The sequence below is a fragment of the Crinia signifera genome, chromosome 3, assembly GCF_055691185.1.
Source record: "Crinia signifera chromosome 3, ASM5569118v1, whole genome shotgun sequence".
Taxonomy (NCBI): domain Eukaryota; kingdom Metazoa; phylum Chordata; class Amphibia; order Anura; family Myobatrachidae; genus Crinia; species Crinia signifera.
This window is the reverse complement of record NC_139219.1, coordinates 154,673,225-154,686,386: the sequence shown is the minus strand read 5'-3', so window position 1 is coordinate 154,686,386 and position 13,162 is coordinate 154,673,225. Positions and strand designations below refer to the sequence as shown.

At 41.5% G+C, this 13,162-nt stretch overlaps 1 protein-coding gene across 1 annotated transcript in view; it reads left to right on the top strand.

The window, feature by feature from the left end:
* The window catches only part of NKAIN2 (sodium/potassium transporting ATPase interacting 2), a 794,408-nt gene that overhangs the window by 79,828 nt on the left and 701,418 nt on the right, over positions 1–13,162 (top strand). The window lies entirely within an intron of this gene.

The window sequence follows — 13,162 nt, the reverse complement described above, 5'->3', positions numbered from 1 at the left end:
TGACATCCGGCGATGTCATATGTCCGCCCTCTACACGTGCGTCACGACTGCATTACCATACGTACGCCCAGCGTTTGCATGGGAACGCCCATGAAACGCGGGGCGTATGCATATGGTAATGAGCCCAAATAGCCCTTCACGCCCCACACCACCCCCTGTTCGGAGTGTTCACATTTCATGCGGAATTTGGCCATACGCCCCGCTCGCACATGCGCATAGACGCCTCTGCACATGCGCAGACACAAAACATTGGCGGCACGAACGCACGTGGATATTACTGCACCAACCAAAATAAGGGCCCATGTCAGATACAGAGGAGTCCATTCTTATCTTACTCATGTCTGCTAGTAAGCCAGGTTCTTTTGCCATGAGTATTGTGCTCACAGCCATGCATAATCCATTAGATTGCAATCATGAGACCCATGTATGGGTCACTAGAGTGCTGAGGATAGTGCATAGTGCATAGTGCAATCGCAAGGTGACCCGTTGTAGGATGGATGAGCAAGAAAACATCTGTACCGGGTATCCCTATGTTTAACAGCTACTCCAGTGATAATATGGGGCAATATATTTATAAAAATCTGAATAAAAGTGAAACTTCCAGATGTAATAAAACCACCTGGACTGATTTATAAAAATAGCTTAATTTAAACAAATTGATAGCAGTGTCTCCTTTCTTAGGGATAATTACATCCCATCTCAAGCCAAAACAATCTGCAGTATATCAGTATACAGTATATGAGTATATTTAGTAGAATTATATTATTTCCATAAGAGAGACTATTTTGCTGATTTTATCAAATAACTGTATATAAAATGATTTACACATGCGTGAAGAGATGTACAATAGCAGCAGAACTTTAAAATGTATCCTAATGCTTGCAGGGAGCCAAGTGAGAGTTTCAGAAGTATAAGACAGGAAACAAAAACAAAATGTACTATATAGTGTTTTTCAGCAGCATTTTGGTTGGTTTATTGAAAATTGGGTACTTATGTAATATCTGGGCTCCCGGTTTTCTTATGAGACCGTGTCCCCTCGCGGGGCTCGCTGCGCTCGCCACGCTTCGGGCACGGTGGCTCGCTGCGCTCGCCACACTATATAAAATCAACTCCATGCGTAGTTGGATAATAGGGGTATGAAAAAATGGGGTGCAATTAACATGGGAGTCCAGATAATACATAAGTACCGAAAATTGAAATGAGAAGGTAGACAAAACCAAAATAGTCAATGGACAGCATCATTTTATTGCAGGATGGAAGATATTTATAAGCCTGCTGAGCTGAAACAGTTCTGTAGTGGAAAGTAGAACAAAAGCTGAAATATTGATTTAATAATGCCCATTAATATTTAAAATAAAATGAGATGTTCTCATTAGTATTAAAAAGCAGACCACCATATGCGTACAAATATATCTTCCTATTTGTAATAAAGTAAATCATGGAGCTATTTCTGAGTGACATGCACATTGGCTGTAGATGTGGGCAGCTGTGGAATCCTGGTTTACTGCCTTATGCAAATGCTAAATTCTATTCAGCTAATGTGAAGGTCCATAGGTCTGCAAGCGGATAGTCACTGCATCATTAGTATTTGCACTTGCACCTCCCCATGTTAGATATAAGAGGCTTTCATTCCCTGTATGCAAGAGTCTCACAGCTTTAGATACATGACCACGGCACTACCATGACACACCCACATGCCAGGACAGTTCCCTGTGATTGCATTGCCATTCCAATATAAAACAATATAAAAATGCATAAATTTGCATCTGGGCTGTATGCAAATAATCTTGCCAATGCACAAAGATGCATCTGTATCTCACACAGTACACAGTACTTCTTTGGAGTTACTTGCTGACTTTTATATACAGTATAAAAACATTTTATTTAAAATTTCCTGGACCAGTATATCAGCATTTTTAAATCAAGTATTACTCCAAAGCCATTTTACTTTAGCAGTTTCCTCGACTTGAGCCAAAAGAATTTTCCCAGTAAAATTGAAATTGCAATATACTTTCCCATTAATCTTACATACAGTGCAGTTCCCAATTCCTGTGGTGCTCTTGATTATTACAATTTTTCTCTGTAGTAGGTCAACCAATTTTTTAATATAAGTTTTCGGTCCAGTCGTGAAGCTTTTTTTATGGTGCTCTGTGTTCCCAGGCTAGAGACAGAAAAACATCGGCATTCACCGTAGATGACAGGATTGCTTCCAGTAGTCATTAGTCATTTTATTTTTGCTACCTTCCAGCTGGCTCTCTCAGGAAGTGCAGACACTTTAACCTTCTTTCTGGTCATTACTACTCAACAGATTTGCTATTTTATGTCATTTTATGGATATTGACTATTATTTAGCTTTTTTCTCTACTTGAAACATACAATTTCTTTGGATTCAAAGGAAATGTAAAAGTGTAGCAAAAGTGTACTACTCAAACTGCAAACAAAGATGTCTTCTGATTTTCGCTAATCATCCTTTGCATGTTTTGATATAAAACATGTTAATGTTTTAGAAATTTGGACAAGGTGATTTTTCAGGTGTAGCCCCCTACAGGTTCAGTTTGGTTTAGTTTATGAACTCCCAGTGTAATATTGCAGTACAATAAATATGTACAATTGTATTACACATTTTTTTCTCTCCTCATATAAACAGTTCATCCAAATTATATCAATTACTGACACTCTCGTGGGATTATCATTTTTCTCTCAAAATTCTACCCATCTAGTTGCTGCATGTTTTTACTCATAGTCTATAACACTAATTACTAGCTGTCATGCTAGCTTATTTCTGTGACAGACTTGACTCACTTCTACATAACAAAATGTCAGGCTTCCCAAAGCTCCCTATGCAGTTCTATAAAAAAAATAATCAAGTTTGCTGTACTCTGATTTTGTCTCTTCTTCTATCTCTCTGACTATGCAAGATTCAGAAGCCCTACTCTTAATACTCACATTGGGGCATATTTATCAACAAGTGTTAAAAGTCATCGATGGAAATTTGCAGCTGATCCTATGTATGAATGGGTACGACCGGGATCGGATATAATCGTCCGGAAATACAAACAGGGAATACAGCAAATTTACAAAGGTGCCTCGTACTGAGGGACTGCAAGTGTATTGACACTTGCAGTTCTTCCCTGATACTTAGGGAATCCCCATTGATGTCAGCCACCGACTCCTCCCTCAGCCAATCAGGAGCGGGCTCCGGGGGAGCTCCATGCCTGATTGGCTCTGCGTAACTCTGTAGAAGCCCAGGTTATGAATTTAACATGGGCTTCTATGGTGGAAACTGGCAGCTCAAACTGACCACAAAGTGACCCCATTGAGGGCACTTGTGGTCAGGTTGAGTTGCCATGCTTGAGCACAGTAATTTTGATTTAACCATCTGTGTAGAAGCTTGGATATCAAGAAAACCTGCACAGTTTACATACATGTTATCATGTGCTGGATTGATCCCCTTGGAATCGCCAGCACTGAGAGCATCAGTTGCGGCGCTCATGAACCAGAATAAGACATTACACACTGTTAAGCCTTCCTTTGAACTCCAATTGACTAGTTTCACAAGGGACTAGGTGGTTGGCATAGCAGTTTGCAATGTATTATGCTGATTGACTTGCGGTGCCTTTATGTTCTCAGCAATGTCGATTCTTGCGGAATATCAATCTAGCATATATATTACATACATAAAAACATGTATGTATACATGTGCTTTGTGATCACCCCCTGCACTGTCATGGTTGGCGCTGATCATGGACATTCTCATCGTCAAGTATTAAAAATATTATGGTTTGCTACTAAAGTGAAATGCTGCAAACTTTTTGGGGTGCCCCCTCACCTGCAGTCAAAGCCCTCACACCTTTTATTAAAAATTAAGGTTGCATACTGCTTTTGTAAGGCTCTATAGCAGGCTTGGCCAACTTGTTGTCATACTGTCCCAATTACAGGGGGACTGTCCTGCTATTTGAAGACTGTCCTGCTGTCTCTCCTGCGGGTGGCAATGTCCCTCAGGTGGGGGGGGGGGGCAGTTTAGGGGAGCTGGTAATTGCTAAAGAGATGCACATCATCTCTTTAGTGCAGAAAGGAGGGAGTGCATATAGGGAGTGGGAAAGGAGAGAAAATGGGGTGGTTGCGCTATGCAGTACTATTCAGTCATACATGGATTAAAACATGGATATTTATTGCGATAAAAATTATATATTCACAAGATGATCTTAGTGCACACTTTTTAAGCCTATGGCTACAAGAATATCAATATTAAAAATTAATTAATAATAATGATGAATAATGAAAACAAGTAAAAATACAATATAAAGTGCAAGAAATGGGTGCTGCGGTATTCTGTATATAGGGGATGATAGTCCCAAAAAGGTCACCTCAATTCAGCTGTGTCCTGTCCTCTTTTGGGCCCAAAAGGAAATTGTTCCCTGGAGATGGGTGAACAGTGGAATGGGATGGATGGCAAATGGCCAACGTGTTTCGCTGCCCCTGCAGCTTTTTCACCTTGAAAAAACTGCAGGGGCAGCGAAACGCGTTGGACATTTGGTACACCCATCCAGCTGCCTTTACATCACCCTCAGCCTGTGCCTACCAGCAGTGCTCATAAAATCTGGTTTCCCATTGGGACCACAAACACCCCCTGAAGTGCGGGATCCTAGGACGGGCAATACCATCTTTGTGGAGGAACGCCACCTCTGTAATACTGCCGAACTAGGACCCCATATCCACAACAATCTTTGTGGTGACTCCGATATAAAATCACTACGGAGACAATACAGTGGCACATCCATCCCATTCCACTGTTCACCCATCTCCAGGGAACAATTTCCTTTTGGGCCCAAAAGAGGACAGGACACAGCTGAATTGAGGTGACCTTTTTGGGACTATCATCCCCTATATACAGAATACCGCAGCACCAATTTCTTGCACTTTATATTGTATTTTTACTTGTTTTCATTATTCATCATTATTATTAATTCATTTTTAATATTGATATTCTTGTAGCCATAGGCTTAAAAATTGTGCACTAATATCATCTTGTGAATATATAATTTTTATCGCAATAAATATCCATGTTTTAATCCATGTATGACTGAATAGTACTGCATAGCCCAACCACCCCATTTTTCTCTTTTTTGCTGTAAGGGTGTGACACCCCTTTTTTAGGTTGCAGCTTGGCAAGGCACGCCCACATTGGCGCCCTTTACAGATACCTAGGTATCCACTTCTGCTTTTACATAGGGAGTGGGAGCTGCCCAGCCGGTAGGGGGAGTGATGGGCATGCCCCAAACAATGATAAAAATGGTGGTCGCTGTGCTAGGCCACTCCTCTCTGTTGCCACTCTTACCAGCCCCATAGCCCCGCCTTTGGCACAGCAGGTGCAGATTTCAGAATTAAGAAAGTAGTGAGGTAAGCTCCCAGCATACCCTGCTAAAGATTTAGCATTCTCTAATAGCAATACTGTGGTAGTGTATGCTGGGATGGGAAGTCTCACAACAACTGGAGAGCCACAGGTTGGCCAGCACTGATCTATAGAGCCTTGGCAGTCAGCACTGCCTCTTTTTGGGGACCTCAAGGGAAGGGGGGATAGGGTGCTGATACCTAGAACTCTGGAGAGAATTACATCACACAACCTTAATATTTTTCATTATTTTTTTTATTTCTTTTTAATGTCATATTATAAATGTAGTCACAAGAGGACTATGTTAACTGTAATAATGCTATGCAGTCTCCGCTTCACTGTTCTGACCCTGGCTAAGGGGCCTCCTGTGTAGGTCGGCACCGTTTTGCAGTACTTATACAGTAATTGGTTTATTATTTAAATAATCTGTGCTTAGGTCACACCCCCCTTCATTACCGAGGCCCAGATGAACTCTTTACAACCCTGCCTGTTACTATTTTTTTCTATGAGGTCAAAGTGTCAGCACCCAATAACAGAATGTAGGAGGAAGAATAGTCATGGCTGCTTACACCATACTTACCTAACCTCCCAGAATGGCCAATAGCTTCCCCGGGAAGGTGGGCAAGTCTCCTGCATCACCCCCACAGCCCCTGCACTCCCCTTCCACAATGAAGCAAATACCAGATTTTACAGGTCCACGGTGAGGGTGCATGGCTAAAATGACATGAATAGCGTCATTTTGTGTAATTTTAGCCCATCTCCCGGAGCAGAGCAGCTGTGATCTCCGGCTCCCCTCAACTGTATGTTACAACTTACCAGTCACTCACAATAGGAATGTATTATATATTTTTTGTAAACAGACTTACCAAAACAACAGATCCCTATAACATTAGCTCAGCATCTTAAATAAGGGTCCAATGTTATGTGTTGAAAGCCCAAAGCAAGGATGTTAATTGGACCTACAGTATGTCTTACACAATATAGTGAAAAGTCTATAAATGCAAAGAGCTGTATCATTCTTATCTCCCGTGTGGAGGTTTCCAATGATAAACAACTGAATTACATCATATATAAAGCGAAAAACCACTGTGTTTATAGATTTCTTAGTTATTTGTAGTGTTGCAGGGAGAGTCTCATGTTCCTTGGGAAAACAACAATTTACTTCCTGAAATAGTATGTACACTTTACTGCTGCCTCTGTTATTTTATGTCATAACATTTTCTTCCTAATATCCTTTGCAGCAGAGCGGGGGCTGGGGATGGAAATAGATAACACATTTGTCATTTTCTAGCTGCGACAAAATCAAACAATCTATATATTTTTTAACCACCATTAAACTATCTAGGAAATATATTTATAAACTATTTCCAGTTCAATGCATAAAAGTACAAGCAGGTTATCTCAAATATTATATTTCTCAACATTTGGAAATGTACTAAATTGTGGATTTAAAAAAGCTACTAATTATTTTCAATTTGATTCACTAAAGCAATTTAATCCACAAACTGTATACTGTTGGTGCCTGGTGGGGAGGTTTGAGTACCTCCGAAAACAGTCTATAGAGATTACCCAGAATGGTGTGCAATTGCAGTTCAAGGGTCACCAATGCCTTGTTATTGGCATAAGCCAAAATAGAATGGCAAGATTTATTAAAGCTAAGAGGAAAGTGACATTAGGGCAACTAACCATGCATTATAACAGTGGAATGTAAAAGAGCATATCTGAAGCTCGATGTGGTTGGATCACAGCATCAAGAGATAACATCAGGTTTCAATACAAAACTCTTAATTTTTGCCTATATTTAATATAAACAACATGGATCCATCTTGAGTTGAGTCATGGGTTCAGTTTGATGGTGGTTGTGTATAGGTGTAGAGAATGAGAGGTTTTGCTGCCAAACTTAAGAACCTTAACCCCTTCAGTGGCAATCTCGAGAATTTTCCGAGCTGTGCCTCAGTGTCTGGCAAGCCCGGAAAATTCTCGGGATTGCCACTGTTTAGAGCTGGGCAGCGCTGCTGATTTCAATCACTGAACTCAGGCAGCTTCGGCTCTGCCCGGCCTTCTCCCCTCTGCCGTGCCTCCTCCTCCCTCCTCCTCCCCCTCCCCTCCGGGTTTTCTATTGAAGTCCCCGGCGCCGGCTTATGACAAGCTGGCTGCCGAGGACAGGGACAGGGTGCATGTGTGCAGGTCCGGGCAGCCGCTGATTGACAGTTCAGCGGCGCTGCCCAGACCCAGGGAGGCCGTGGTGTTTTTTTTTTTAAGGGAGCGCTCCCCATAAAAAACTCACCCAGTGGGGAGCGCTCCCAAAAATAACCCCACCACTGAAGGGGTTAATACCAAATATATAACCAAGTATATATTGTTTACATGCCATAGCCTACTTGGGTAATGTTGTTAACCATGTGCATCCCTTTATGACCTAATATTCTTCAAATGATTACTGTACTTCAATAGTATGATAAGCCATGTTGAAAACACACATAGAGCCAAGTGAGAGATTTTGGGTGAGTTTTCACATTCTTTTAAAACTGCAAAACCAGGTTTATTTTGCTATGCAAATAATTGCAGCTTTAAAAAAAAATTGGGAAACTCCCAAAATCTCTCACTTTCTGATTCTCACACCCTAATATATTTGGCCCATAATCTTAAAACTGGTACAGTACCAAGGACATGACCAAATCAAGTTACATTGCTTTGCTGGGAAACACTGCAGCATAACTGAATATGGGGCAGATGCTTATCACGCTGCTATAATATTACCTGCTTCGCCTCATTAGTGAGGCGAAGCAGGAAGGGACATCAACAAGATGTTTTAACATCTTGTCTGCCGAAGCATGGGGAGCGCTAACTTCCCCCTTTCGGCGATGTCCCCTCCTGGAGCTAGTGAATCAGTTTACACTGATGCGCTGTCTCCTGTCCCCCGGCCGGCTCGACTGGGCATGCGCGGGATCTCGCTGCCCAGAGCTAACAGCAGGGACAGCGCTGTCTCTGCTGTTTAGATAGGGCTTTGCCAGCCTGTTGCTGGCGAAGCCAAAACCGGCATCAGGCGGAACAGTCAGCGATGCTGATCGTTCATACAGGTACATTTGGCCTGCTATCATTTAGATAGCAATGCCAATATGGACAGGGGCACATAGCGCCCCTGTCCTTTACCACATCCCGGCTCCTTCATACATATGGGGGAGAAGCGGTATCAGTGCACATAACATGTGCTGATACCCATTCTCCCCATAACGAACGTTCATACATCTGCCCCTATGTGGCATAAAATCAGAAGAAGCTGCTTGTGTGTCTGATTAACACAGCAATGCATATAACATGCATTTTATTGAGAAAATATTAAAAATAACATGTATAGTACAAGAGTTATTTTGACAGATCAAGGTATATTTTGCATTTTTCTTTGCAATTTTTTAAATGTTTATTGGTTACAAATGTGCTGAAATTGTGTTCTAATAGTCCTTTTTTTACATTGACGAATAAAACTCAACAAAAAAAAAATCTAATATTTAAACTGTTTTGTGTCTGACTTGGGCAAAACATATTTTAGAACTTGTGTAGTTTCATGGCGGCACTGCCCGCGGATCACTTCATATGGAAATCGCATGCGATTTGCATACGATTTGCATGCAATTTGTATTTGATGCGCTTTAGCACACCCCCACTATCCATGTCAGCCCAAAGCATGGAGAGCGCAGTGACCCCCTGCGAGGGGACGTGGTACTCGTCCTCCCGACCTGTTCAGACCCCCACTATCCACTTTGGCGTTGAGTTGATTTTACAAAGTCACCGAGCCGGAAGTGTGGCGAGCACAGCGAGCCCTGCGAGGGGATGTGTAAAACGAACCCGAAGTGTGGCGAGCGGATACATATTTCTTGACGTTTATTACGTGTATTACTTGACGTGTATTCCGCGTCCCCTCACGGGGCTGTGCTCACCACGCTTCGGGCTCGGTGGCACACAAATCAACTACAGGCTGATGTGGATAGTGGGGATATGAACAGGTGGGGAGGACGTGTACCGCGTCCCCTCGCGGGGCTGTCTGACGTGGATAGTGGGGTTGTGCTAAATCGCATGCGAATCATATGCAAATAGCATGCGATTTGCATACAATGCGATTTGTATACGATGTGATCTACGAGCAGTGCCGCCGTGAAACTACACAAGTAACCATATTTTTGCTGGCTGCACTAAATTGGAACTGAAAGTATCCGCCTTTCAGCCTTCGTACCATGTCTGACAGAAAAATCGGACAGTTCACAAAATTGGACCAAAATCGTCTCTCATTAGAGTACATCCCAGCCATGGCTTCAGATTCATGGAGAAACACCTATTTATGTAATTGACTCTACAGTATAGGTCTCTTTATATGTCATAACAGCCCCAACATGCACTTTATGTGCAATTAGATCCATCCACATGCCCCTTCATGAGTGTTCCCAGATGCCATCACACTTCCTCAACATTCAAGCCCAAAATGTCCCTTATACACCATCACCCTTTCACTAAGTGCCTATTTATAATCCAGAGCCTCTTCATGTTTATTATATACCATTGCTTATTTTCCTTTATATGACATCACAGCAAAAATATGCACCTTAGTCTGCTTGTATATTATTACTAGCAGCACATTTTATTGATCTTACATAAATGTGAGAATCTTGCACGTGTGGGCAGTGAGCAGCGAGGAAGTGGCAGATTGCAGCTCATACCAAGATACCCTTGTAATCCAGAACGTACAGCAGTGATCAAGATGCAGGACTGAGCCAGGGGATGCATCCAATCTGCTAGACACTTACATGCCTCTTTCACCTCTTTCACTTCGACACACACATATGCTTTTAATTTAGCCACACACACATACGCACATACACCTCTTTCACTCATACACACACAACTCTTTCACTTAGATGCATTAACACATGTCTCTTTCACTCAGATGCACATACACCTCTTTCACACAAACACACACACACACACACACACACACATCTTTCACTTCAACAAACACATATGCTTTTACTTAGCCACACACACACACTGCTTTCACTCAGATGCATGAAAACATGTCTCTCTCACTCAGATGCACGCACACCTCTTTCATTCATTTCAAGTTCAAACACATACACTTTTCAATTAGCCATGCACACACACACCTCTTTCACTAAGATGCACACACACACACACACACACACCTCTTTCACTAAGATGCACACACATAATATATGTCTCTTTCACTCAGACCCACACACACACACAAACACACAACACTTTCACTCAGACGCACACAAATGCCTCTCAGATCCAAAAACACATGCCTCTAACTCAGAAACATACACACTCCTGTTTCCCTTAGATGCACACATGCCTCTCACTCAGATGCACACACACACATGCACCTTTCACTCAGATGTATACACACACACGCATGCTTATTTCACTCATATGCGCACACATGAGTCCTCACTCAGACAAACATATACTGTAAGCCTCTTTCAATCAGGCACACACACACACACACACACACACACTTCTTTCACTCAGGCGCACACGTACTGTATATGTATTCCTATTTCACTCAGATGCGTGCACACACACATAAGCCTCTTTAACTCAGACACACATACAAGCTTATTTTACTTAAAATACATGCACACTCAATTAAATACACACACCTTTCCCTAAAACAAAAAACAAAAACAAAACAAAAATACACATGCATCTGACTTAAAAACCTGCACATACATAAAATCATTGCTGCCACATCACATGCCCCACAGACATACAGCATGGTGTGATGCATGTGCTGCCAATCCCTAAAAATACAGATTGAGAGAGGGCTTCAGCTGTCTAGCTATCAGAAAGCTAAAGTCAGTGCCTAGAGGAGCTGTGCATTGCAGCTTCCCCTAGTGTCAGCCAGCTGTATGTGATAAGAGGAGACAGCTGCCATCACACAGCTCCTCCATCTAATACATTTTTCTTAATACAAACCTGCTGCATGATGGATCAGCGAGCAGGGAGAGATAATGGAGAATAGGTTCCACCTTCAGGGCGGGAGCCAGACAGCAGTCGACTCCATTGTTCCACCCCTGCAGTCACCTAGGAAAGCCAATGGTAAGTCATAAGGTGCTCATACACAGGTCTGAATTGTCTAAGGAACAAGTCAAACCTGATTTCCCTTCAACCCTTACAAGTAAAGTCTATATCCATTCATGTCAGTTATGCTGAGAGTGTGGTACTAACTGTATCGTGATATCAGCCAATTTTATTTTGCAGGGGATTTGGATAATAGGTCGACACCATATATTTGACATGCACAAGGTCAACATAGAAAAAGGTTTGACATAAGCAAAATGTCACTGTCACATTAAAAACTTGAGTATTCCTAAAACTGTTACTTTTAAAGTGCGCTTTGCGAGGCATCTGGATCTAAGCGTGGCAAGCAAAGCAAGCCGTGCGAGGATATGCAGTGAAATAATTGGGGGTCAGGTGCTCAGGTGTCGATGTTGCAAACTGAGAAAAATGAAGGTTGACCTTTTTTATGTGTCAACATTTTGATTGTGTTGACCTTTTTCCAGTGTTGACATTGTGTCGAACTATTCACCGTCGACCCTATGATACATAACCATTTTGTAGTGTGTGTTACTATAGTTATCCGTTATTTGCTACATGCCAGTTTCATGGTTTCTTCTGTTTTATTTTCATGAACAAAGAATCCAATTCCTTTATTCATTCCAGCAATAAAACCAGAAACAAAATGATTAAGTACATTATATAGAGACTCCCAGATTCTTGTTTCAGAGTAACATCTTTCCCTTCCACTTGTACAGCAGTCCAGCATCTCTTTGTGCTGAAACATTGGTGTGTAAAACCAATTTATTCATTCTGTAATCACATACTCACCTTACTTTATTAGAATACAAATTTACCATGATATTGCCTGGTGTTTCCTCATATGCAATCAGAGTGTGATGTAGGCTTCAGCAGTATAACAGCATAAAATACATACATAATGCTGTACTGCACTATTTTACTGACCTCTTTTCTTTTTTAAAAGGGGCCCTCTATACCTGCAATAAATATGATGCATTATGATATTATAACGCTGCTTTAAAACTGTTACACTTTAAAAAGAGAAATAAAAAAAACTTTCTGAATACAAAAGGGAAAATGTACAAATACTATAGTAATTTGAAAGAAGTTAAACATATATAAATAAGTTGTTGAATTGTATATCATACAGTAAGTGCTAATTATTTTGTAAAAAGTTTTTGTGCTACAAAATACAAATCAGTGCACTCTATATTCGTATTCATCCAAGGCCTCATTAGTACTGTTTTAGATGTAACTTTAGCTTTCACTAACGTTTCAATCTATAGTTACTGTAGCTATGGGAACTGCATGTTTTCAGGGCTTTTTGGGTTGTACTATTTTGAACTTTTTGGAGCTTGCTTTCATTAACTAATAGCAGTTGGTTTTTCTTATGGTGAAAATGGATTTAGCTGGACTTGCATATTCAGAGGACAAAGATTAATCTTTCCATTGCAGGCTGGTAGAAAGTGCTTATCAACATCCCCAATGCATTCTCAATCCACCAATCACAAACTGTTAGCTAGGTACAGTATGTCTTCAGCAGCATTCCAGCCGACGAGATGCCAGCAGTCATAATACTGCAGCTGCCATCCTCACCAGCAACAAAAGACCACAGCTGGAATGCCGACATCAATAATGATGCTTACTCTGGAATCCTGACTGCCACCATCCTGAACA